General features: G+C 37.6%; 1 protein-coding gene across 3 annotated transcripts in view; it reads left to right on the top strand.

The window, feature by feature from the left end:
* The window catches only part of AHCYL2 (adenosylhomocysteinase like 2), a 190236-nt gene that overhangs the window by 52174 nt on the left and 110791 nt on the right, over positions 1 to 27271 (top strand). The window contains exon 2 of one of the 3 annotated variants that reach the window (XM_086395725.1): positions 2855 to 3001. The exons of the other annotated variants lie outside the window; for them this stretch is intronic. The gene's annotated coding sequence lies outside the window, so the exon portion shown is untranslated. The remainder of the gene's footprint in view (positions 1 to 2854; positions 3002 to 27271) is intronic. 3 annotated transcript variants of the gene reach the window in all.

The following is a 27271-nucleotide window of genomic DNA, read 5'->3' as shown; positions in this document are numbered from 1 at the left end:
CATTTAAAACCAAAGTTGTAGGTACATATGCTAAAGTTATGGCTGCCGTAGGTAAATAAAAGGTTTCAGTTTTAACGGCCATACAGGAAAAAGGGACTTTGCTACTTCCCTCCGTAAAGCTAGTTCCTCAAAAGTTTGCTATATTGTTGAAAAGTTGATATAGAAAAAAAACATCTTCTCCAGTGATATAGATGTCAAGGAAGTTCATCCACACTGTGTGAGCTCTGAGAATTAGTTACCATGAACTTCTGTTGTAACCTTGGTTTAGGGTGTCCCTTTTTCTCTACAGTTTGGGGAACCCAAAGCTGAGAAATTAATGTATAAAGTAGTCCTAAATTAGTGATGGTCCCATATATCAGGATGAAGCAAATATAAAACTTCTTTATAGGAATATCTTCAGTGTAGGCCACACAGGATTCCCATAGCTAAAGGTGTCCTACAGATTTTTTTTTTTTTTTTGAAAAGTGGAACTTTAAAAAATACAGTTGTTGAAATTTAAAACTCAATGGACAATGTTAGTGGTAGAATGGATAGATTGTATATTCATGCAATGGAATACTGTAAAGCAATGGAAATGAATAAATTGCTGGCATGTATAAGATCATGTTTGAATAATGATAATGCTGAATGAGGGAAGGCAGACAAAGAGTACATACTGTATGATTTTAATCATATACAGCTAAAAACCCTAACGTATATTAGAAGTCATGAATCAGTCTTTGAGGAAGAGGGAGGGGTTAGTGATTAGGGAGGGGGCAAGAGGGAGGTTTCTGGAGTGCCAATAACATTACATTTCTTGACCTTGTGGTTGTTACGTGATTGTCTCACTTGTGATAATTTATTGAGCTTATGATTTATTTATACACTTGTTCAATCTAAAAGAAAGCAGGAATCAAAAATGTAATAAATATCATAGAAAAGATAGGATAAATTAAAAGCACAGTAAAAGGTGGTAGAAATAAGTTCAAATGCATCAGTAATCATACTAAAGTATATGAATTACACTTACCCGTTAAAAGACAGATTGTCTGTTCTATCATGTTTCCAAGATGGTTGACATGTGTCCCATCCTCCCACCTACAGGTCGAGTTTTTTCCTCCATTCATCTTGAATCTGGGCTGGCTTTTGTAATTTGCTTAAGCAATAGAATATGCCAGAAGTGACATCCTGGGACTTTCAGGGCTAGGGCCTGAGAAATTTTGCTGCTTCTATCTAGCCTTTTTGGACATTCTTTTTTTGAGTGTTCTCCCATGGAATATTCATTCTGGGGACCTAGCTGTCGTGCTGTGAGAAGCCCAAGCCAGATGGAGAGGCCCAACTGAGTTCCCAGCCAACTGCCAGCATCAACTACTAGCCATGTGAGTGAGTTAAGGAATCATCTTGGATATTCTAGATCCAGCAGACATCCTATGGAGAAAAACCCGGATGCCAGGCATATGGACCTAGTCTATTCATCATCGTCAGCCATTAGAGTCACCGTACCTGAGGTCCCAGAGGTCACAGAGCAGACATAAGCCCTTCCTACTGTACCTTGTCTGAATTCCTGACCCTCAGAATTATGAACATAATAAAATGGTTGTAGTTCTATGCCAGTAGACTTTGGGGTAGTTTGTTTATAACAATAGATAATTGAAATAGAATTCAGTACCTAGAAGTGAAGTGCTGTTATAATCTAAAATATGGATTGGCTTTGGGACTTGGCAGTGGGCAGAGGCTGGAGGGACCTTGAGGAGACTATTGGTGAAGTTTTGAAAAACAAAAAAGTATTACTAGAGGCTGGATAAAAAGGAAACTTTGTTATGTGGTGATGGTGGTACAAGGTTTATTAACACTGACACGTGTGGGCACATGAAAGATAGAAAATGTATTTAATATATTCATTTTATCTAAGAAGTTTTCTAGATAGAAGGTTGAAAAGTGTTACCTAACTTCTCATGATAAGGTGAAAATACAGAGATGAATGAGCTAAAAAATGAACTATTCAGTTTTCAAGCAGAATTTAGAGGGAAAATATTTCTAACCCAAGCTCTGTTATATTAGGAAATAAAACTTTTTCTTATCCCTAGTTGCTCCAGATAGCCAATGATTTCTAAGGAAATGGCTTCAGAGCAAAGATTAAATTAAACAATGTGCCAATAAAACATCACCTCAAAGTAAAGATCTCAAGGATGCAACTGTAAATCCCTTTGTTAATAAGACTTCTGAAAGATTTAAAGCAGTGCCTCATAGAACTTTTCAGTTACCAAAAAAAAAAAAAAGTCTAAAGATCTAAAGGGAATACATCCTAGATTCTCTTTATTAAACAATAGGGCTTCTAAGAATTTTAAGGGTATTTTCTTACAGTAGTCTCACATAAAAATTAAAATAGAGAAAATGAGTATAGCTCTGTCTGTTGAAGTGAAATCCCTATAAGAATCATAGGAAATCTGCAAGGGTTTTTAATAGACTGTGTGTACTGATTATAGCAACTTCAGCATGAAGTAAAAGGAGCAGAGACAATAAAAAATGAAAATAGGTCTTTGAACTTCCCAGCCATCTGCAGGCAGGAAGCAGGCTAAGAAGGCTACTCCACTGCAGATATTAACCATCTCTTATGTAAAAGGAAGGATGACTCAGGGTGGAGCCAAATTTTGAAGAATCGCTCTCAGGGAATAAGACTGGGCTGTAACCAAGAAACTGGTGATATTTGATTAAATTTCACAATTGCTGTGGAAAAAAAATAACTGCTATATATCTCCTGTTCCTTCTTCATATTTTGAATGAGAGTGTCTGTTGTGGTTTTCCTAAGTCAGTCTCACTATTGTGCGATTATATGTTGGGTGTGTGGGAGCAGATAATTTGTCTCTTTATTCAGATCAAGAGGAATAATACTCCAGTAGCTGTACCTGAGGAACTGCATCTGAGGAACCTCAATCACACCTGGACCTGAATTAGATATCAAGATTCTGGACATCAAGCTGATGCCATAATCAGATGAGACTTTTGGAGGTCTTAGGAGAGGGTGAGTGTATTTTGCATGTGGGAGGGATTTGTTGGGGCCAGAGGGTGGTTTGTGGTAACTTTGTCTCCAAAGTGGCTGTCATCAATCTCTTCCCTTCTTGCCATTCAGAGGTGAAGTCTATTTCTCTCCTCCTCTTCAATCTGGGATGGCCTTAGTGGTTTGTGTGACCAATTGAATGGGACTTCCAAGACTAGGTCATAAGAAGGTGAGCAGCTTCTGCCTTTGTATGCCTCTTGGAATGCTTGCTCTCAGAACCAGCCACCATGCTATGAGAAGCCCAGGTCAAGTGGAGAGGACATGTGTAGGCACTGGTTCATAGCCCCAATGAGCTACCAGCAAACAACCAGCATCAACTAACTGTCAGTCGTGTGAGTGTGTGAAGGAATCATATTGGACAGTCCAGTCCTAGCAAACATCACCTGGAGAGAAGAACTGAGGTCCCAGTCAAATAGCTCCTCTTGAGATATCCCAGCCATCTTCATCCATTCAAATCATCCATCCCATCTGAGGTTCCAGGCATTGTGGATCAGAGACACTTTGTCTCTGCTGTGCCCTACTAGAATTTCTGGCCTACAGAATCATAATAAATAATCATCATTTACCATTGTTTGGGAGAAGTTTTCTTTTTTTTTAATGCAGTAATAGATGATTTAAACATTGTCAGATTAAATAGAAAATAATCCATCTCTATGCAGTTTATAGGAGGCATGCTTAATAAAATATAAGGAATCAGAAAGATTGGAAGTAAAGGTATAGAAAAACATTTTCTAAAAGAAAGCTAATACAGCAGGGTAATAGTAGGCAAAATTAACTTGAAGGTAAAAATTATTATTATAGTTAAAAATCATCATAAAATATTACAAGGAGGCTATTCTAACTCCAAATTAGTATGCATTCAATAGTATGGCCTCAAAATTTATATAGGTAGAATAGAGATAGAATATTAAATATATAGAAAGAATGAATATAGGAAGAAAATTACAGAAATTATAAGAAAAATATGGATCTATAAAGAACATCTTTTTCAATAATTGGTCAAACTGACAAATTTGAGAAGAGTTGAAAAACAATAAGTTAGATTTGGTGGGCCTCTGCAGAGCCCTGCATCTAATACATGAAAATATACTTTCTTTTTAAGTAACTTTAAAAAAAACTGAACACATACTGAATTTGTAAAGTAAGTCTCAACAAAACCAGTGAATGATATTATGCAGACTATGGTCTCTTACTCCAGTTGCTATTGAAATTAAACCAAAAGATGATCAAAGTAATTTTATTTGGAAATTTAAATGCATGCCTTGAATAACTCATATCAAAGAAGAAATAATAATAGAAATTAGAAATAAAACTAACTTACCAAAACTGACTCTGGAAGAAATAAAAACCTGAATAAATCTATATTCATTAGACATATTGAATTATAAATAAATATCTACCTACTAGAAAAGAGACACATATGAAATTTTTTTATAGTTTTATAGAAGTATAATTGACAAACAATACTGAACATACTTAAAAAGTATACAGCTTGGAAAGTTTTGACATTGGTATTCAACCATGAAACTGTTATCACAATTAAGTTAAAGAATATATTAAGTTAAAGAATATATCACTTCTCAAGTCACTCCTTCCTACTACCTCACCTCATCTCTAGGCAATCAGTGATCTGCTTTATGTTATAATAGATAAGTTTGCATTTTCTAGAATTTTATTAAATGTAACCATACAATCTTTTGTGAGGGTGGGGGATATTATACTTCATTCTCTTAGCATTATTGTTTTGGAATTTATTCATACTGTTAGTGGTCAGAAGCTCGTTCCTTTTTATTGCCTAGTAGTATTCCATTGTATCGCTAGAAAAGCTTTAGCTTTGTTTTTCATTTGTTGACAGACACTTGGGATAGTTCCAGCTTGGGGTGATTATAAATATGCTTCTGTGAACATCTGTGTAGAAGTATTTGTAGACATATGCTTTCATTCCTCTTTGTTAAATATCTAGGAGTGTAATAGTTGGATCATATTAATGTATGATTAAGAAACTGCGAAGTGGCTTTGCCATTTTATAGTTTCACTGGCAGTGTTTTGAGTTCCTCCACATTCTTGTCAACATTTGGTATCAGAAGTCTTTATTTTTAGCCATTCTAAGTGTATGTGGGGCTTCCCTGGTAGCTCAGCTGGTAAAGAATACACCTGCAATGCAGGAGACCCCAGCTCGATTCCTGGGTCAGAAAATCCCCTGGAGAAGGGATAGGCTTTCCACTCCAGTATTCTTGCCTGGAGAATCCCCGTGGACAAAGTAGCCTGGCAGACTACAGTCTATGGGGTCGCAAAGAGTCGGACACATCTGAGTGACTAAGCACAGTAAGTGTATATAGCATACAGTTGGATTTGCTTTAATTAATTTGACAGTCTGTTTTTTTGGCTTTTTTTTTAAGCTTTTTATTTTGTACTGGGGTACAGCTGATTAACAATGCTGTGATAGTTTCAGATGAACAACAAAGGGGCTCAGCCGTCCATATACATTTATCCAGGCAGTCTGTTTTTCAGTTGACTGTTTTGAACCACTTATGTTTAAACTCATTTTTGATATGGTTAGATTTAAATCTACTATCTTGCTGTTTGTTTTCTATATGTCTCATCTGTTCTAGTTCCATTTTTTTCTTTCTGTCGTATTTTGCATTAATTAATTATTTTCAGGAAGCAACAGTTAGAACTGGACATGGAACAACAGACTGGTTCCAAATAGGAAAAGGCTGTATACTGTCACCCTGCTTATTTAACTTATATGCAGAGTACATCATGAGAAATGTTGAACTGGAAGAAACACAAGCTGGAATCAAGATTGCCAGGAGAAATATCAATAACCTCAGATATGCAGATGACACCACCCTTATGGCAGAAAGTGAAGAGGAACTAAAAAGCCTCTTAATGAAAGTGAAAGAGGAGAGTGAAAAAGTTGGCTTAAAGCTCAACATTCAGAAAACGAAGATCATGGCATCCAGTTCCATCACTTCATGGGAAATAGATGGGGAAACAGTGGAAACAGTGTCAGACTTTATTTTGGGGGGCTCCAAAATCACTGCAGATGGTGACTGCAGCCATGAAATTAAAAGATGCTTACTCCTTGGAAGGAAAGTTATGTCCAACCTAGATAGCATATTCAAAAGCAGAGACATTACTTTGCCAACAAAGGTCCGTCTAGTCAAGGCTATGGTTTTTCCTGTGGTCATGTATGGATGTGAGAGTTGGACTGTGAAGAAGGCTGAGCGCCGAAGAATTGATGCTTTTGAACTGTGGTGTTGGAGAAGACTCTTGAGAGTCCCTTGGACTGCAAGGAGATCCAACCAGTCCATTCTGAAGGAGATCAGCCCTGGGATTTCTTTGGAAGGAATGATGCTAAAGCTGAAACTCCAGTACTTTGGCCACCTCATGCGAAGAGTTGACTCATTGGAAAAGACTCTGATGCTGGGAGGGATTGGGGCAGGAGGAGAAGGGGATGACAGAGGATGAGATGGCTGGATGGCATCACTGACTCGATGGACGTGAGTTTGAGTGAACTCCAGGAGTTGGAGTTGGAGTTGGGAGATGGACAGGGAGGCCTGGCGTGCTGTGATTCATGGGGTCGCAAAGAGTCGGACACAACTGAGTAACTGAACTGAACTGAATTATTTTTTATCATTCTTTTTTTGTTCTAATAGTTGTTTAAAATTTGACTTACGGTATACGTCTTCATCTTATCACAGTTTGCCTTTAAATGATGTTTTCCTTGTGTTCTCCCCTACAGTATAAAAAGTTTACAACAAACTAAAAAAGTTAAAGTTTACAATGGTTCTTATACAATAGAAGATAAACTCCCTTTCTTCCCTCTCAGCCTTTATGCAATTTTTGTCATAGATTTTCTCCTTATGAACTCCATGCCGTCTTAAGATTATTTTTCTATCAATAACAAACTATCTTAGAAAGAGATCTAAATAATAATAAAAAATTTCATAAAATATCCATGTGTTATTCTTTCTGATACCCTTCATTTCTTTGTGCAGATTGAAATTTTCACCTGGTATAGTCTTTCTACTTAAAGGGTATGTTTTACCATTTCTTCTAGTGTGCCCTACTGTTAAGTAATTCTTTTGTGTATCAGAAAATGTTTTTATTTCACCATTTTTGAAAGATATTTTTTGCTGACTGTGGAATTGAAGGTTGACAGTTTTCTTTTTTTCTTTAAAGCTGTTTCTTCACTATTGACTTGCGCTGTTTCTGATGAGAAATCTTTTGCCATCCTTGTCTTTGTTTCTCTCTTTTTCTGACTGCTTTTTAAGATTGGTTTTTTACCAGTGGTTTGGACAATTTGATTAATATGTTACTGATTTAGTTGTCCTTGTGTTCTCATTCTTGGGGTCCATTGAGCATCTTGGACCTATAGATATATTGTTTTTATCAAATTTGAAAACTTTGGCCATTATTATTTTAAAAAGATTTTTCTGTCCTTTTTCCATCTCCTTCAGGGAATTCAAATTACATGTATAGTAAGCTGCTTAAAGGGTTATACTCACTGATGGTCTTTTTCACCCTTTTTTCCTCTCCGGTTCATTTGGATAGTTTCTTTTGTTGTGCCTTCAAGTTCACACATCTCTTAATTTGGTTTTGTCACATCTTTGGTTAATTCTATCCTGTGAGTTTTTCATCGCATAGTTTCTATCACTGGAAGTTTGATGTAGACCTTTAAAAAATCTCTCTCATATTTCTACATAGTTTTTTTGAGTATAGAATACAGGTATAATAACTGTTTTAATCCCCTTGTCTGCTATTAATAATTCTAACATTTGTGTCACTTCTGTGCTGGTTTCAGCTGATTGATTTTTCTCCTTTTTTTTTTTTTTTTTTTTTTTGCATTCAGGGATCTTAGTTCCTAGACCAGGGATTGAACTCACACCCCCTTCAGTGGAAATGCAGAGTCTTAACCATTGAACTGCAAAGGAAATTCCAATTTTTCTCATTTTATAGGTCATATCTTCCTGATTCTTTACATGTCTGGTAAGCTTCCTTAGCCCTGGAGAAGGAAATGGCAACCTACTCCAGTATTGCCTGGAAATCCCATAGACAGAGGAGTCTGGCGGGTTATAGCATGGGGTCGCAAGAGTTGGATATGACTTAGCAACTAAACCACCACCACCAAACTTGCTCAGGTTCTACTATGCTGTGCTCAGTTGTGTCTGACTTTTTGTGACCCCATGGACTGTAGCCCATCAAGGTCCTCTGCCCATGGGATTTTCCCAGCAAGAATATTAGAGTGGGTTGCCATTTTCTCTTCCAGGGATCTTCCCAGCAAGAATATTGAGTGGGTTGCCATTTTCTCTTCCAGGGATCTTCCCAGCCCAGGTTTCAAACCCTAGTCTCTTGTGTCTCTTCCATTGGCAACCAGATTCTTTTCTTTACCACTAGCGCCACCTGGGAAGCCCCCTCTTATGTTTCAAACATGTGAATTTTACCTTGTTGAGTACTGAGTCTTTATCTTTGTTTTGTATCACAGTCATTGATAGTTTGATCCTTTCTGGTCTTGCTTTTAAGATTTGTTAGGTAGAGCCAGAGCAGTTTTCCCTCTAGGGTAATTATTCTCTACCCAGTACTCTATAAATTATGGGGTTTTCCACTCATCTGAATACGTAAGGAGATTCTGAACACTTGTCTCCAGAGTATTCTCTGTCTACAGCCCTCTCTTTTCCAGCACTCTGTCCTGCTAAGTCTCAACTTCATCTCCTCAACTAAGTTATTCTGCTGGGCTCCCTGACTAGGACCTGAAAATAGTCTCAAGGAAGTAAGTTGAGGCATTCCTAGAACTCACCTTGCTTGTCTCTCAGGCATCACTGTCCTTTGTTCATTGTGTGATGAGCAGTGTCTTTAAAACATTTCGTGGTATATTTTTGTTCTTTTGTTTGTTCTTTGAGGCAGATAGGTCAGTCCTTTACATGTTACCCCATATTGGCAGGAAATAGAAGTCCCCTATTTTTTATAGCTCAATATACTTAAAATGTATTGTGATAAATATATAAGCCAAACAAGTATATTTGTCAGAGGTAAGGTAGTGATTAGAGACTGCCAGACTTGGGTTAAACTTTAATTTATCAAACATTTCGGGAGACTAAAGCTTTATATTTTGGGTGTTCTTCAGGTAATTCCTTTTGCTTTGATTCTACTAGCATTCACTGGTTATTTTTATTTTTTATTTTTTTTAAATATAAATTTATTTATTTTAATTGGAGACTAATTACTTTACAATACTGTATTGGTTTTGCCATACATCAACATGAATCTGCCACGGGTGTACACGTGTTCCCTATCCTGAACCCCCCTCCCACCTCCCTCCCTGTACTATCCCTCTGGGTTATCCCAGTGCACCAGCCCCGAGCATCCTGTATCATGCATCGAACCTGGACTGGCGATTCGTCATTTATTTCTATGGTTTTATGAATAGAGCAGTACTTGTGTACTACAGGCCTTGAGGCCTGAACTCATATCACTATCTTGTTTCATATTAGCTTCCAAATAGCACCAGGTGGTCATTTTTTACTTTGAAACCAGTTTACTAATCTGGTCTGATTTGATCTTGTGACCTTAGAAAAGAAACCTCCCAGGAAAAGAATAAAAAGACATCCTGAGGCTTTAAAAAACAAAATGGAGATCCAAATATTCAAGCTGTTTAAATATGTTTAAACTTTTCTACAATGGAGTAATTCAGCCTGGTTAATGAATTATTTAATTTGGATTATTGTTTTACTGTGAATAATTTATTTTCAAGATTTCCTGTTTTCTAGTGGACCTAATGAAAGAAAAACAAGGGCTGGAGTTGATTTTGAGTAGAGAGTGATTCTGAAGTTGAGATGAGAGAGCTGGCCAGTCTTCTCAGAGAGGAAGTAGGGTCATCTGACAAAAGTGAGGAATAGGAAAATTCAGCTTCTAGTTGGGATAGAAAAAGCTTAGAATGTCTCTTTGGGTGGTTGTTCTGGAGCAGCGTGAGTCTCACCTTTCTAGGGGTGAGGAATTCTCTTCTAGGTTACCACTTTAACTCTTGCTTCCCCCCACACCCCATATTGAATATGCAACTGTTGATTAATTGACAAGGAGTAGGAATGGAAATTTTTTTTTAAATAAATTTTTGCCATAGCAGTAAAGTATATCAAGAAATAGACATTTCGGGGAATTCCCTAGCAGTCCAGTGTTTAGGACTCAGCACTTTTACTGCTGAGGGCTTGGGTTCAGTCCCTTGTCGGGGGACTGAGATCCCACAAGAAGCTGCGTGGCATGGACAAAAAAAAAAAAAAAAGAAAATTCACATCGTTAGTTTCTGAAGGTTTGTTTGTTTGTTTGTTTGTTTTGCAAACAGGAGTAGTGCAGTTTTTATTGTATCAATTTATATAATTATAGCTCTAGGAAGGTGGACAAGTTTCTTTTTCTTTCACAATTTTCTTTTTTTTTAGCTGTGCTGGGTCTTTGCTGCTTCACAGGCTTTTCTCTAGTTGTGGCAAGTGGGGGCTGCTCTCTAGTTGTGGTGTGTGGGCTTCTCATTGTGGGGCTCGGGCTCTAGGGCGCACAGGCTTCCATAGCTGTGGCACACGGCCTCAGTAGTGTGGCTCCTGGGCTCTAGTGCACACGCTCAGTAGTTGTGCTGCAGGAGCTTAGTTGCTCCATGGCATGTGGGATCTTCCCAGATCAGGGATCGAAACCATGTCTCCTGCTTTGACAGGCAAACTCTTTACCACTAAGGATACCAGGGAAGCCCTGCAATATTTTTATAAAGAATGCCTAGGAGTATCAAAGATTAGAAGACATGTTATCGAGGAGTCCAGTGCTGCTTAAGGGTGAATGAGAGGGTGGGACAGCCAGCTCTAGGTGTTTGCATTTATATGTATTTATAGCCAGCATTAGCTGTTTCTGGCTATAGTCTTCCCTTTCTTTCCTGTCTGTGTCCTCCTTGATACATTTATGTACACAGCCTTTCTTATGATGTATTATAAGTATATATGTATGTATTATACAGCTACCATCAGCTGTGTTTAAGGTTGCGTTCTTTTCTTTCTCTCCCATCTGCGGTTTCTTTGAGTCATTCCTTCAGGAGCTCACCCAGGTTTGTTTAACTGAATTAAATTTTGTTAGGATTAGGCAGAGTTCACTGCTTAGAGATGCCTAATGGAGAATTCATTGGGTAAAGAAATGAACAGTTCTCTGTGTCCTGAGATGACCAGCTTTCCTATCCTGACCAGGAAGGATTATTTTGCCAAAGTCTTCCCATGGTGTCAGGGAACTGGGATTGAGGACTCTAACTTTGGCAAGTCTTAATGGAAAGGAAAAAAAATTACAAAGGAAAGAATTTAGATCCTTGGACTAAGTGCTAATCTCCCTCCAAAGGGAAATGTTCTTCTTGACCTTGTAGAGTCCATGTGATTAAAATTCTTCATTTCTTTTTATAATTGTGAGCAGTAATCCTCTCTCTTTAAACTAGGATACCCTCTCCCATGAATTTTAAATTTTAGGTATATTAAACGAACTAATTTTAGAGCAGTGTTCTTTTAGGATACAAATGAAAGAATTGAGCTTATGCAACATAAAATGTTGAACTGTGAACTTCCAGATGTTCTAGCTGGATTTAGAAAAGGCAGAGGGACCAGAGATCAAATTGCCAACATCCGCTGGATCATAGAAAAAGCAAGAGAATTCCAGAAAAACATCTACTTCTGCTTTATTGATTACACCAAAGCCTTTGACTGTGTAGATCACAACAAACTGGAAAATACTTCAAGAGATGGGAATACCAGACCATCTTACCTGCCTCCTGAGAAATCTGTATGCAGGTCAAGAAGCAACATTTAGAACTGCACATGAAACAACAGACTGGTTCCAAATTGGAAAAGGAGTATGTCAAGGCTGTATATTGTCACCCTGCTTATTTAATTTATATGCAGAGTACATCATGCGAAATGCCGGGCTGGATGAAGCACAAGCTGGAATCAAGATTGCCAGGAGAAATATCAGTAACCTCAGATACACGGATGATACCACCCTTATGGCAGAAAGTGAAGAGGAACTACAGAACCTCTTGATGTTGGTGAAAGAGGAGAGTGAAAAAGTCAGCTTAAAACTCAACATTCAGAAAACTAAGATCATTGCATTTGGTCCCATCACTTCATGGCAAATACAAGGGGAAACAGTGGAAGCAGTGACAGACTTAATTTTCATGGGCTCCAAAGTCACTGCAGATGGTGACTGTAGCCATGAAATTAAAAGGCACTTGGCTCCTTGGAAGGAAAGTTATGACCAACCTAGACAGCATATTAAAAAGCAGAGACATTACTTTGCCTACAAAGGTCCATCTAATCAAAGCTATGGTTTTTCCAGTAGTCACGTATGGATGTGAGAGAGTTGGACTATAAAAAAAGCTGAGTGGTGAAGAATTGATGCTTTTGAACTGTGGTGTTGGAGAAGACTCTTGAGAGTCCCTTGGACTGCAAGGAGATCCACCCAGTCCATCCTAAAGAAAATCAGTCCTGAATATTCATTGGAAGGACTGATGCTGAAGCTGAAACTCCAGTCCTTTGGCCACCTGATGTGAAGAGCTGACTCATTTGAAAAGACCCTGATGCTGGGAAAGATTGAAGGTGGGAGGAGAAGGGGACGACAGAGGATGAGGTGATTGGATGGCATCACCAACTCTATGGACATGAGTTTGAGCAAGCTCTGGGAGTTGGTGAAAGACAGGGAAGCCTGGTGTGCTGCAGTCCATGGGGTTGCAAAGAGTCAGACATGACTGAGTGACTGAACTGAACTGAACATAAAATGTAATGTAAGATGGCATAGTTATAGTCATGATCAGAGTTCTGTGTGTTCTAGTTCAGTAGTTCTCAAACTTCTTGGTCTCAGGACCCCTGTATGCTCTTAAAACATGGGGATCCCAAAGAGCTTTTATGTAACTTTTTATATCTATCAGTATGTACTGTGTTAGGAATTAAAACTGAGAATTTAAATTTGTTTTATTTATTTAATATAGTAATAATAAATATATCATGTTACTATGTATTTAAAACTGAGAAATTTAAACACTTTTACATATTTTATTTTAGAAATAATCAGTCCATTACATGTTAGCATAATTAACATTTTCATGCAAAATGATTATATTTTCCAAAACAGGCAAACGTTTAGTGGGAAGAAAGGCACTGTTTAATATTTTTGCAAATCTCTTTGATATCTGACTTCATTAAAAATAACTTGAATTTTATATCTGCTTTTGCATTTGATCTGGTATGTTTCCACATGTTGTGTATCATCTGGAAAATTCCACTAAAAAAGGGAAATATCATCTTAGTATTATCACCACAATACTTTTGATCTCAGGCACCTCCTGAAAGTGCCTTGCTATCTCCAGCAGGTTCCAAACCACTCTTACCAGACTGTTTGTAGGAAAATAGAAGCACAGAAGTTATCACCATTGGATAAAGCAAAATTTCCATGTTTTTAGTCAGAACTGGCTGTTTAACCTACTAATTAAGCAGTATAACATCCAGACTCTAGAACTTAAGTGGGTGGTATAGCCAAAACCCCCAAGCACTGAACTGGGAATCAGTCCCAGTTCATGTGCTTTTTAAAAGTTGTTATTGTTCAGTGTTTTTGTGTGCTATTGTTAACCAATGGGAGAAGAAAATTGAGCCATATCCCTGGGGATGCACCGAAGAATTTGAGAGATAAGAATGAGCTTTGAAAATAATCTAGTCATAGAATTTTAAACTTTCAGAATTGAAAAGTACCCAAGAGGTCATCTAATCCAATCCTTGAGCATTGTAATAATTACAAGTAGTACTTGTGATGTACAGACCAAGTGCTTTACATACAGTTTCTCTCTCTCGTTATTTTGATCTTTACTGTTTCTTTAAAAAATTTTTTTATAGTGGACAATGTCAACTATGTACCGTATCACTCACTTAGTACTATCTCTATCCACTCTACTCTCCTACCTAGGTTATTGGACGCAATTCTAGACATTTTATAATATCATCTCTAAACATTTCCACATACATATACTTCTAAAAGATAAAGGCTTTGAATAAATAACCATAATTCCATTATCACACTTAAACATTTAACAATATTTCTTTAATAGCATCAGAACCCAGTGAGTGTTTTGCATTTCCATGATTGTATCATATATACATACTCTTTCCCCGGTGTGTTTGAATTGAGATGCAAATAAATTTGTACAGTACAGTAGTTGATTCATCTTTTTAAGACTGTCTGTTTCTTTCTCTTTTCTTTCATAATTTTTACTCTTTTCTTTCATAATTTTTACTTGTTGAAAAACAAGAGTTTTCTGAGTCATATGTCTTGTAGAGTTTCCTTGAGTCTGAATTTTGCTGATTGCATCTCTGTGGTACTTTTAGCATGTTCCTTTCCCCTCTGCATTTCCTGTAAATTGGTACTTAAATTTAGAACTTTGCTCAGACTTGTTCATGAGTGGTTAAGAACTTCCATCGGAGGTACTATCTCTCTTTTTGTGATGTCAGTAGCTATTAATGATCTTTGCTTAGATCCATTAAATCGTTAATAGCTTCAAAATGGTGATATTCTAATCTGTTATTCTGTATTTATTGGATGGAATACTTCTAGAACAAGAAACTTTCCCTTATCTACTATTTGATTACCCAGGGGTCTATATAGTTCATGTAAGAAAGTCAGGATGAATGCTTGATTCTTTCTTTTATTCATCTATTTTCAGAATAAGAAATTGGTTCACTAGCATATGCCAGATGTGACCAGTTAGTTTTGGTTTGGTTTTGTTTGGTTTTGGTATCATTATGAATGCCTGGATTTAAAGTTTTTAAAAATATATTTCAATCCATTGCTGTCATAATTACACATTATTCCTTTTCTAGTAATTTTACATATTTGCTCTAATAGACTAAACTTGAAGATGAGGACATTCTTAGTTATCCTTGTGACCCTGGTACCTAGCACATGGCTTTCAGTAAATGTTTAAATGAATGAATGAATGTTCTGAGCAGCATTTTAAAATAGGAGTTCATTTTAGAGACATGACTGAGGACAGTGTCAAATATGGTTTCTCTGCTTGATCTGAGAAAAGCTAATATAACAGTGAAAAATATTCTGGGTGAATGTAAAAGAAAAAGGCATTTTTAAAAAAGTAAATGCTATTTAATTGCTGATTGTTAGAAGACATTGAATTGTTTACTCCATTATTTCCATTGAGTCTTTTCATTGAGTTTTTGTCCAAAGGAATAAATCATAATTTTTCACTGCTCTTGCTATAAGATAAATAACATTTAAAAAGCACCCTCCCCACCCCTGCCCCATCCATTCTTTCTTCCCTTAATATAAATGGCAAAGATATACATCCTCATCAAGCACACGTTCCCCATGGGTTTATCCTTTTATTTTACAAAACTCTATAAAAAAATATTTCTGGACAGTAATGCAAAACTAAGTACCGACCATTTGCTAGGCACTTGTTTGAGCGTTTTTGCGTAGAATATGTATAATTTATTCTTGTTGTTGTACAGTCGCTAAGTTGTGTCCAACTCTGCGACTCCAAGGACTGCAGCACACCAGGCTTCTCTGGCCTTTACTGTTCTTACCAAAACCATATTAAGTAGATAGGATTATTATCATCCTCTCCATTTTTAGATGAAGTAATAGAAGAATAGAAATTAAGTAACTTGCCCAGGGTTATACAACTAGTGAATATTAGAGCCAGGATTCAAATTGTGTATTCTTTCTCCAGAGCTTGGGCTGTTCAATTCCCTCTAGTGACTTAACTGCAGACTATTGCAGAATGGGAGGATGTTCATAAAAGAATTTTATGGTCATAAGGTAAAATTATTTAGTGTAACAAATCTCTCATTTTATAATGATAAGTAATTATGGCTAAACCAGTTTTTTTGTGTTTTTTTTTTTAACATAACTTTATTCTTAGAAAGTGAAAGTGAAAGTCATTCAGTCGTGGCCTACTCTTTGTGACCCCATGGACTTTATATTCCATGGAATTCTTCAGGCCAGAATTGTGGAATGGGTAGTCTTTCCCTTCTCCAGAGGACCTTCCCAACCCAGGGATCGAACCCATGTCTCCTGCATTGCAGGCGGATTCTTTACCAGCTGAGCCACAAGGGAAGCCCAGGAATACTGAAGTGGGTAGCCTATCCCTTCTCCAACAGATGTTCCTGATCTAGGAATCAAACCGGAGTCTTGTGCATTGCAGGCAGATTCTTTACCAACTGAGCAAAGTCAGTCTTAATTTTTTCCCCAAGTCGTCGTTTCATTTACTTTATATTAAAGCAAATAAGCATGAACAAGTTCTTATTATTCTCTATTTATAAGAAGTTAGATTTATGGAATTTGGAAATCTCAAACATTTTTAGGGATAACAGTACTTATAACATTTGTTTGCCCTCACTTTCCATTTGCTCAGGTAATTATAACTTGTTTTATTACTTACAAGTTCATAGCATTCAACCTATGGCACCCCACTCCAGTACTCTTGTCTGGAAAATCCCATGGATAGAGGAGCCTGGTAGGCTGTAGTCCATGGGGTTGCTAAGAGTTGGACACGACTGAGCGACTTCCCTTTCACTTTTCACGTTCTTGCATTGGAGAAGGAAATGGCAACCCACTCCAGTGTTCTTGCCTGGAGAATCCCAGGGACAGGGGAGCCTGGTGGGCTGCTGTCTATGGGGTCGCACAGAGTCGGACACAATGAAGTGACTTAGCAGCAGCAGCAGCATTCTACCTGAGCCCTGAAGAGGCAGTTGTCTTAGTTCCTTCATCTCTCTTTGCTTCTATCATACTATTAATATGAATTTATACATGAGAAAAAGAAGATAACTCAAAGGGACTGTAATAATCAGCAGTTTTATAGCTAAGGCTATAATATATATAATAGAGTCTGTTGGTTGTGCAAAATTCCTTACTGACTGGTGATATGTTACTCCTTTCTCTCCCTCTCAGTAAAATTGAATGTGGTATGAGAATGAAAGTGCCATTAATAGAGAAAACTTTGAATATAATTTATTTATAAAAAGATGTTAAGTATTATTATGAATAGGTTGTCTGGGACACAGCTTTACAACTTGACTTCTAGTTTGAGAAACATTACCTTGTTTTTTCATTGTGTATGACCTTTTTAATGTGTTGTTGAATTTGGTTTGCTAATATTTTGTTGAGGATTTTTATATCTATGCTCATCAATGATATTGGCCTGAGATTTTATTTTTTGTGTGTGATATCTTTGGTTTTGGTATCAAGGTATGCTGATCTTGTAGAAAGAGTTCAGAAGCATTCTTTGCTCTACAATTATTGGGAATAGTTTGAGAAGGACAGTGTTAACTATTTCTAAATGTTTAGTAGAATTTACCTATGAAGTTGTTTGGTCCTGGATTTTTGTTAGTTGTGAATTTGTTTTCTTTTTAATTACCAATTCAGTATCATTACTGGTAATTAGTTTGTTCATATTTTCTGTTTCTTCCTTGATTCAGTTTTGAGAGATTGTATATTTCTAGAAATTTGTCCATTTCTTCTAGGTTGTCCATTTTGTTGGTGTATAATTATTCATAGTAATCCCTCATGGTCTTTTGTATTTCTGTGTGTTGGTTGTAACTTCTTTTTCACTTCAGGCTTTATTTGGACTTTCTATTTTTCTTGATCAGTCTCACTAAAGGTTTATCAGTTTGTTTATCTTTTCAAGAACCAACTCTTAGTTTCACTGATCTTTTCTATTGGTTTTCTTAGTCTCATTTCATTTATTTCAGCTCTGACTTTTGTACTTCTTTCCTTCTACTAACTTTGGGTTTTGTTTCTTTTTCTCTTTTTCTATATGGCTTATAGGATCTGTTTCCCCAATTAGGGATTGAACCTAGCGCCATATCACCGAAAGTCTGGAATCCTAACCGCTAGACCACCACTGTTTTTATTTCTCTAGTTCTTTTAGGTGGAAAGTTAAGGTTGTTTATTTGAGATTTTTCTTATTTCCTGAGTTAGGTTTTTATTGCTATAAACTTCCCTCTTAGAACTTATTTTTCTGAGTCTTATAGATTTTGAATTTTTTTCATTTGCCTCATTTGTGTTTGTTTTTTAATTTTTCCTTTGATTTCTCCAATGACCAACTGGTTTGTTTAGAAGCATATTGTTTAGTCTCCACATTATCTGTGTTTTCTGAAGCTTTTTTTTTTTTTGTATTTGATTTGTAGTCTCAGAGCATCAGAAGGATGCTTGACATTTCAGTCCTTTTAGATTTTCTGAGACTTGCTTTGGGGCTTAGCATGTGATCTGTCCCGGTGAGTGTTCCATGTGTACTTGAAAAGATTGTGTATTCTGCTATTTTTGGATGGAATGTTCTATGTATATCTGTTAAGTCCATCTGATCTAATGTGTTGGAGAAACATTACCCATGAAGCATATTGCTTAACCACTTTTCTTCAAACTGATATAGCAGAGACCTCTAGTAGCATTCTTTTCTTTCTGTTTTTGAAACTTTTGTTTTGGGGAAGCTCAGTTTTAATGGTTGAAGAAAAGGAAGTTTTAGAAAAGGAAACCAAGAAGTAAAATGCTAAATTTATTTTAATAAGTAATATGTTACTTATTTCCAATGTCTGAGAGATGAAAAATATTCTGCAGCATATAAAAGTTATTTACAAATATATGTATGCCCTTCAACTAATATCAGTGTCTGAAAATAGCCTTGAAAATGTTCTAGTTGAAATCATGAATTGATTATGACCACAGAATAAAATTCATCTGAGGGAACCCAACACATATCCAACTTTCTTCAAACAAAAATAATGAAGATAGTAACAACAAATATTAGCTTTTATGTGTGAGGGACTTAACATGTTGAAGTCACTGAAATATTTACTGGAGTTTTTTTTTTAACCTTTATTTTTATTTTTCTTATTTTTATTGTTTTTAACTTTTTATTTTATTATTAGAATATAGCTGATTAACAATGTTGTGATAGTTTAACTGTTTTTCCAAATATAGTAATCCAGGGAGAGAAATGGCTTACTATGAAGTTATATATGTTATTGAGAATAAGACTCAGATGTGATTTATCCTAAACTAAGAAATTCATTTGAGAGACTGTTAATTCACTTTTAGGAACTTATTACATAGTCAATTCAATTATTGGTTGTGAAAAGTGCTTCATCCTCTTTGGCTTATTTGGTCATAGCGGAGAAGGAGTATTTAGATTAATGTTCATATTATATCTTTTTGTATGGATCTAACCAGTTAGTTGTAGTTGAAGTAACATTAATTTAGCTCTTCTGTATTGGATGGCTGAATGATGTATTCTAGCTGCCATTCAAGTATATTTTTAGTTGGTAGAACAATTACTTTGTGTACCCATGATAAATGTTATTTATTTGACACATTTGCCTTTTCCTATTATTTTCTTAATTGGTTTGACTACATCTCTAAAAGCTGTTCATTAGATTGACAGCCAAAAAACCCCACATGTCTGAGGGAAGTGCCAGGAAAGTGTTAACATTCCAGTTTCCCTAATCCCCATCTCTTTTAGAGGTTGCTGAAATCCGATGAGTTAGACTCTCTCAAGGGCCGGTGATCTGTTTAGAACTGTTACAAGGAAAGGAATTAACATTTAAGTGCTTTTTATGTATCAGGCACTTAACATGTGTTAACTCATTTAATTCTTAAAGTTTTGTGAAGTAGATAGTATGCTGATTTTACAGGTAAAGAAATTAAGGCTAGCTATCAATTTACCCTGAATCTTACACCTTAAGTGCTAAGACTTTGAACCTATCTTAGTTTCCAAAAACCACTTTTTCTACTGCATGACACGCATCTGTATGTACTAACACGACTGAACATGCTATCTTCTGTTGGTAAATGTTTCAATAAGTTGGAGCAGATAATAAAATTAATAAGACATACTAAAGAGATTGCAAAGATACATAATGTGTACGAAATCGTAGGACTCTAGGAGAATGACATACTTGATCCAACACCTAACGCTGGACAAGTGATATATTGTCTTTGTTGCATTTTCCCAGTGTTTAAAATGAGGATAATATCTGTTCTACATTTCCAGGAGGGTGTGGAGAAAGAGAAAGTGTGTGTTTGTGTGTGTGGGTGTGTATAAGCTTGAAAATTGTAAAACTTTTACAAATGTAAAGTATTATGTATTATGATAATGGGGAATTGTGTAGCTTGGCGGATTGGTATCATTCTTTTAACTAAGGAACAATTAGTTGATCTTGGCAGTAGGCCATTGGAACTCAAAGAAATAGCATCTGTCAATCACAGTCATTTCTTGGAAGGAAGGATTGAAAATAGCACAGCAGTTATTCTCCTTGACCTCTTTCTCTGAAAGGTAATTTGATTAGGCAAGCTGGTTTCATAATAGAGTAGAGCCTGTCCCTTCTCTCTAGGGAATTGAATCTGGCAGCCAGACTTTCTGTGAAGCTAGAGCAATCTGGTTTTAAAGGATTTAACCAAATTTATTGTGATTAAGGTTTTATGAGGGATGTCCACCATAGAGCAGCAGCTTTAAAAATGTTACATATGAATTAGTCTGTGTCCCTAGGTTGAGAACAGTAAACTGAAGCTAGTTTAGGCTTAGGGAACAGTCCTCAATAGCATACTGAAAATAAGCCTAGATTTTGAAAGCAGAAGAATAGACAGTAGGGGGCCCAATTGTAGGGACTGTAGAATTGAGTACCCATCTAAGTGTTATTTGGTATTTCTCCAGACCTTTGTTAGTGAGCTGATTCATGGACTTTTCCGTTATATAAATAAGAAAATAAAGACACAACATTCAACACAGAGTAGGCACATAATAAGTAAATGCTTGAATGTTTTCATAAAAACAATTATAGAATTATGCTTAATTATTATCCTAAGATGAGGTCAGTGAATGGCCGTGCATTCCAGAAACAACAGGCATCCCTGGAAGGTTGCTCAATCTTTTATTCTCTCAGCAGTTGCTGGCATTGCTGGGGGTATATATGAACATTGGTTTGGGTAATTTGGTCAAAGTCAGGATCAGTTCAGTTCAGTCACTCAGTCGGGCTCAACCTTTTGCGACCCCATGGACCACGGCACGCCAGGCCTCCCTGTCTATCACCAACTCCTGGAGTTTACTCAAACTCAAATCCATTGAGTCAGTGATGCTATCCAACCATCTCATCCTCTGTCGTCCCCTTCTCCTCCTGCCCCCAATCCCTCCCAGCATCAGGGTCTTTTCAAATGAGTCAGCTCTTCACATCAGGTGGCCAAAGGATTGGAGTTTCAGCTTCAGTATCAGTCCTTCCAGTGAACACTCAGGACTGATCTCCTTTAGTAAGGACTGGTTGGATCTCCTTGCAGTCCAAGGGACTTTCAAGAGTCTTCTCCAACACCACAGTTCAAAAGCATCAATTCTTCGGCATTCAGCTTTCTTTATAGTCCAACTCTCACATCCATACATGACTACTGGAAAAACCATAGCTTTGACTAGACGAACCTTTGTAGACAAAGTAATGTCTCTGCTTTTTAATATGCTGTCTAGGTTGGTCATAACTTTCCTTCCAAGGAGTAAGCATCTTTTAATTTCATGGCTTCAGTCACCATCTGCAGTGATTTTGGAGCCCCCCAAAATAAAGTCAGCCACTGTTTCCCCATGTATTTCCCATGAAGTGATGGGACCCAATGCCATGATCTTCGTTTTCTGAATGTTGAGTTTTAAGCCAACTTTTTCAGTCTCCTCTTTCACCTTCATCAAGAGGCTCTTTAGTTCTTTTTTTCTTTGAGGCTCTTTAGTTCTTCTTCACTTTCTGCCATAAGCGTGGTGTCATCTGCATATCTGAGGTTATTGATATGTCTCTTGGCAATCTTGATTCCAGCTTGTGCTTCATCCAGCCCAGCATTTCTCATGATGTACTCTGCATATAAGTTAAATAAGCACGGTGACAGTATGCAACCTTGATGTACTCTTCTCCCTATTTGGAACCAGTTTGCTGTTCCATGTCCAGTTCTAACTGCTGCTTCTTGACCTGCATACAGATTTTTCAAGAGGCAGGTCAGTGGTCTGGTATTCCATCTCTTTCAGAATTTTCCACAGTTTATTGTGATCCACACAGTCAAAGGCTTTGGCACAGTCAATAAAGCAGAAATACATGTTTTTCTGGAACTCTCTTGCTTTTTCCATGATCCAGCGGATGTTGGCAATTTGATCTCTGGTTCCTCTGCCTTTTCTAAAACCAGCCTGAACATCTGGAAGTTCACAGTTCACCTATTGCTAAAGCCTGGCTTGCAGAATTTTGAGCATTACTTTACTAGCGCGTGAGATGAGTGCAATTGTGCGGTAGTTTGAACATTCTTTGGCATTGCCTTTCTTTGGGATTGGAGTGAAAACTGATCTTTTCCAGTCCTGTGCCCACTGCTGAGTTTTCCAAATTTGCTGGCATATTGAGTGCAGCACTTTCACAGCATCATCTTTTAGGATTTGAAATAGCTCAACTGGAATTCCATCACCTCCACTAGCTTTGTTCTTAGTGATGCTTCCTAAGGCCCACTCAATTTCACATTCCAGGATGTCTGGCTCTACGTGAGTGATCACACCATCGTGATTATCTGGGTCGTGAAGATCTTTTTTGTACAGTTCTTCTGTGTATTCTTGCCACCTCTTCTTAATATCTTCTGCTTCTGTTAGGTCCATACCATTTCTGTCCTTTATTGAGCCCATCTTTGCATGAAATGTTCCCTTGGTATCTCTAATTTTCTTGAAGAGATCTCTAGTCTTTCCCATTCTATTGCTTTCCTTTATTTGTTTGCACTGATCACTGAGGAAGGCTTTCTTATCCCTCCTTGCTATTCTTTGGAACTCTGCATAAAGACAGGATAGAAGTAGATTAGTCAGTTTTTCTAAAGGTTCTCTACACTCACACTGTTGCTTTTATTTACTAAACACATTTTGGATAAATATAACTAATTTTAGACCCAGGGTTCTTAGTAACTTATGACAGCTGCTTGGCTCTGTTTCTCCCATCTTTACTTCCAGACACATCAAGGAACTGATTGGAGACTTGGAAATGTGGTTACAAGATTCTCATTTTGGGGGAATCATGTAAGATACTCAAAATAGACATCTGCTTTAAACAAGGAACTAATAGGAGGAGCAGAGGAGAGTCTATATAAAGGACACAATGAAGAACCATTGAACCCCTTAATATTACCATCAACCACAGTTTTCCTTCCAATTAGATACTTGATCAAAAGATCAGAAACATCTACGGAAGAAAGACAAAATTATTTTCAGGTGCCATGTTGTCTTTTACATATTGGACTTAAACATTTTGGGTTCCTAGGGTGATACATGAAACTGATGGAGAGCAAATGCCTGGAGTTTGTTAAAATGGAAAGGTTAAGGTGCTTATTTAAGAGTCACTTGCCTGGAAAATCCCACGGACGGAGGAGCCTGGGAGGCTGCAGTCCATGGGGTCGCTAAGAGTCAGACAGGACTGAGCGACTTCACTTTCACTTTTCACTTTCATGCATTGGAGAAGGAAATGGCAACCCACTCCAGTGTTCTTGCCTGGAGAATCCCAGGGACAGGGGAGCCTGGTGGGCTGCTGTCTCTGGGGTCGCACAGGGTCAGACACGACTGAAGCGACTTAGCAGCTTAGTAGTGGACTACAGGGAGATCAGTCTAGTCATTCCTAAAGGAAATCAACCCTGAATATTCACTGGAAGGACTGATGCTGAAACAGAAGCTCCAATACTTTGGCCACCTGGTGGGATGAGCCACTGGAAAAGACCCTGTAGCTGGGAAACTGCTGCTGCTGCTGCTGCTAAGTCGCGTCAGTCGTGTCTGACTCTGTGTGACCCCACCAGGCTCCGCCGTCCCTGGGATTCTCCAGGCAAGAACACTGGAGTGGGTTGCCTTTTCCTTCTCCAATGCGTCAAAGTGAAGTCGCTCAGTCGTGTCCGACTCGTAATGACCCCATGGACTGCAGCCCACCAGGCTCCTCCATCCATGGGATTTTCCAGGCAAGAGTACTGGAGTGGGGTGCCATTGCCTTCTCTATAGCTGGGAAAGATTAAAGGTAAAAGGAGAAGAGGGTGGCAGAGGAGGAGATGATTAGATAGCATCACCAACTCATTAGACATGAATTTGAGCAAATTCTGGGAGACAGTGAAGGACAGGGAAGCCTGGCATGCTGCAGTCCATGGGGCACAAAGAGTCGGATACTTCTTAGCAACTGAACAACAACAGCAACCTATATTTCACATAACCTGAAAGGTAAAATAAAAATGTCAGAACCTGCTGGTACTAGGTGGTTTAGAGCTGATACTAGGTACTGAGTGCCTGGGGTTAGAATGCTTTTGCCTGGGGCCTGATAGAAACAGCTTCCTTCTCCTGCCTGCTGCTAGAAATATTGCCTTATGGCTCTGGACTGTGCTGTGGTATTAGTCGCTCAGTCATGTCTGACTCTTTGCAACCCCATGGACTGCAGTCCGCCAGGCTCCTCTGTCCTTGGGGATTCTCCAGGCAAGAATAATAATGTGGGTTGCCATGCCCTCCTCCAGGGGATGTTCCCAACCCAAGGATCAAACCCAAGTCTACTGCATTGCAGGCATACCTTTACCAGCTGAGCTACCAGGGAAGCCACATGGCTCTGGACTAGTGGCCCAATAATTAGGATCACAATTCTGTTCCTTTCCTTTTAGTATACAGGTGAAACTTTTTTTTGCTTATAAATTGAGAGAAATCTTTGAGAAGACTATTTTTTTAGTTAGTGAAGGTGAATAGTACTTGATAAGGTGATTTGGAGTGCTTATCAAAATTGTTATCTGTTGCATAGCCAATTATTCTCAGTTTATGTAAACAAGTAGCTTGAGAGTAGTACAAAAGGAGGCCTGAAGTTTGATTTGAGAGGAAAGATGCTAACCTGATTGAGAGTAAATGATTGGAAAATGTTCCTTTTTTATTGGCGAGAGAAAAAAAATTGGATTCTAGCCGATTAGAGTAGATTCATATTCTACAGGGATCAGAGTGTTCAACATCCAGTCTTTCTACTTCTGATCCCTTAGTGAAATCTGACTTAAGAAATAGAAAGTCGCTTGATTTTCCTGCTGAACTAGGAAAAAAAATCACTTTGTCCTATCTAATTAACTAAATATTTCAAGGTAACAATCTACAGATAGTATTTTAAATTTCCACTGCAACTTGATATCAAATTTTGCTACTCTAGTTTGGTTAAAAACTGTCTCCATCTACTGGCCGTAATTCACTTGACATTTAATGATGACACAGTTTTGTCTTGTTTTCCTGAAACGCATGGAAGTACGACAGCTACACAAGTTACCTAGGTAGGGTTGCAGTGACAAAATACTATATGTGGCTTTCCCTCAGACTCCTAGAGGAGATTTGGAGAGTTCCTATAAAAGGGCAATAATTGAAGAGAAACAGGATAACAGCTTATGAGAACTAAACTGAAGAGATTAATTCTTGTAAGTGGCACATTTGCAATAGTATGTTAGGTACCTGTCATTCTACCAACTTAATTAGGACTAATTAACTTACTCAACTATTTAATTTTTGTTAATTCTAATTGACTAAGATTATCATTTTCCAGATTGCTGTTGGTTTAAGCTCTTGTGCCCGTCTGGAAATAATTGTCATTGTCACCACCAAATTATATAATAAAATAAGACTTTTTTGGGGGGAGGCAGGTTATATGTCAGCAAACTTTTCTTGTAAGGTGTCAGATAGTAGGGATTTTAGGCTTCTCAGGCCACACATTGTTGCTGCAACTACTTAGCTCTTCTGTTGTAGCACAAAAGCCCGTGGACAACATGTAAACACATGAGCGTGACTATGTTCCAATAAAACTGTCTTTCTGAAAACTGAAGTTTGAATTTCATGTAATTTCCATGTGCCATGGTATATGATTTGTCTTAAGGTTTTAAAAGATTATTTCAGAATGTAGAAACCATTCTTAGTGAGCTATATAGGCAGTGTGCGAAATCTGTTCTGTGGGCCATAGTTTGCTGACCCCTGCTTTATATTCAAACGCATTTTTAAAAAATCCACCAGTAAGTTCTCATATCCCATGGAGGTTATCGTCTAGATGAGAATTTCCCAACTTTTAGGAGTATTTTCATGCTCTCACCAGGTGAATGTTTTACCTATTCACCATACAGCATAGAGGTTCACAATTTTGTATACATAGAAGATGATTGTTTATCCACAAGAATGGGATCTGATCTGTTCTGGTTTTATTGTATTTCTACAGTTAAGATAATTTAAATCCAAAACACCAGAAAGGTTTTCCTGAAGGATGTTTTAGCATGTAATTGTGTATACAGAAGATTCTTTATGTGAGTTTAAAAGTTGGAAACATTCACATAATGAAATTATTCTAAAGTGATTTTAAAAAAATCATTATTATAATGAGGAATAATTTGCTGTGGTAAGGGGCATGTGGTATTGGTGCCAGAGCACATGGACCACATAATGTGGGCAGGCTAATAGTGTGGAACACCACTGACATTACATTTTGGGACATAAGTATTTTAGAGCATTGAATTATACATTTCAATTAGTCACCTGTAAATACCTTCAACTCGCTTGACTTTTATCGTCTACTAGTCCACAAATTCCTATATGTAGTTTGCTTTCTCTGTTCCTTTCTGTGCTTATGCAACTGGTGCTATGAAGTTATAGATGGATTGTTGCCTCTCTAAATTCATGTCTCTAAATTCCAGTCTCCGTCTTTGCTAACAGGCAAAAGCTAACAGATTGTGACAGTAAGAAAAGGTCAAGTTTCCAGAAGTGTAGTTGAGGTCAAAGAGATATAATGGAAAACATAAGAGTGAGAGACTGATGAAAGATTAGCAGGTGCCATCAGAGTTAAGATACCATAATTAATTGATTTTAGGATTTTTTTTTTCATCTTATTATCTCTGAAGTTGAGATGTTAGTTTAATTGGCAGTGCTTTTTCTTACTGGTATGTAAAATAATGAGTCTTCCAATTTATAGCATCTTAGATATGATGAGGAGAAGGAAATGGCACCCCACTCCAGTACTGTTGCCCGGAAAATCCCATGGATGGAGGAGCCTGGTAGGCTGCAGTCCATGGGGTCGCTAAGAGTCAGACACGACTGAGTGACTTTACTTTCCACTTTCATGCATTGGAGAAGGAAAAGGCAACCCACTCCAGTGTTCTTGCCTGGAGAATCCCATGGACGGAGAAGCCTGGTGGGCTGCAGTCCATGGG

Source organism: Bos grunniens, chromosome 4 (genome assembly GCF_055505025.1).
Source record: "Bos grunniens cultivar Pamir isolate PY7600 chromosome 4, Bosgru_T2T1.0, whole genome shotgun sequence".
Lineage (NCBI taxonomy): Eukaryota > Metazoa > Chordata > Mammalia > Artiodactyla > Bovidae > Bos > Bos grunniens.
This window is presented reverse-complemented; position numbering and strand designations above follow the sequence as displayed.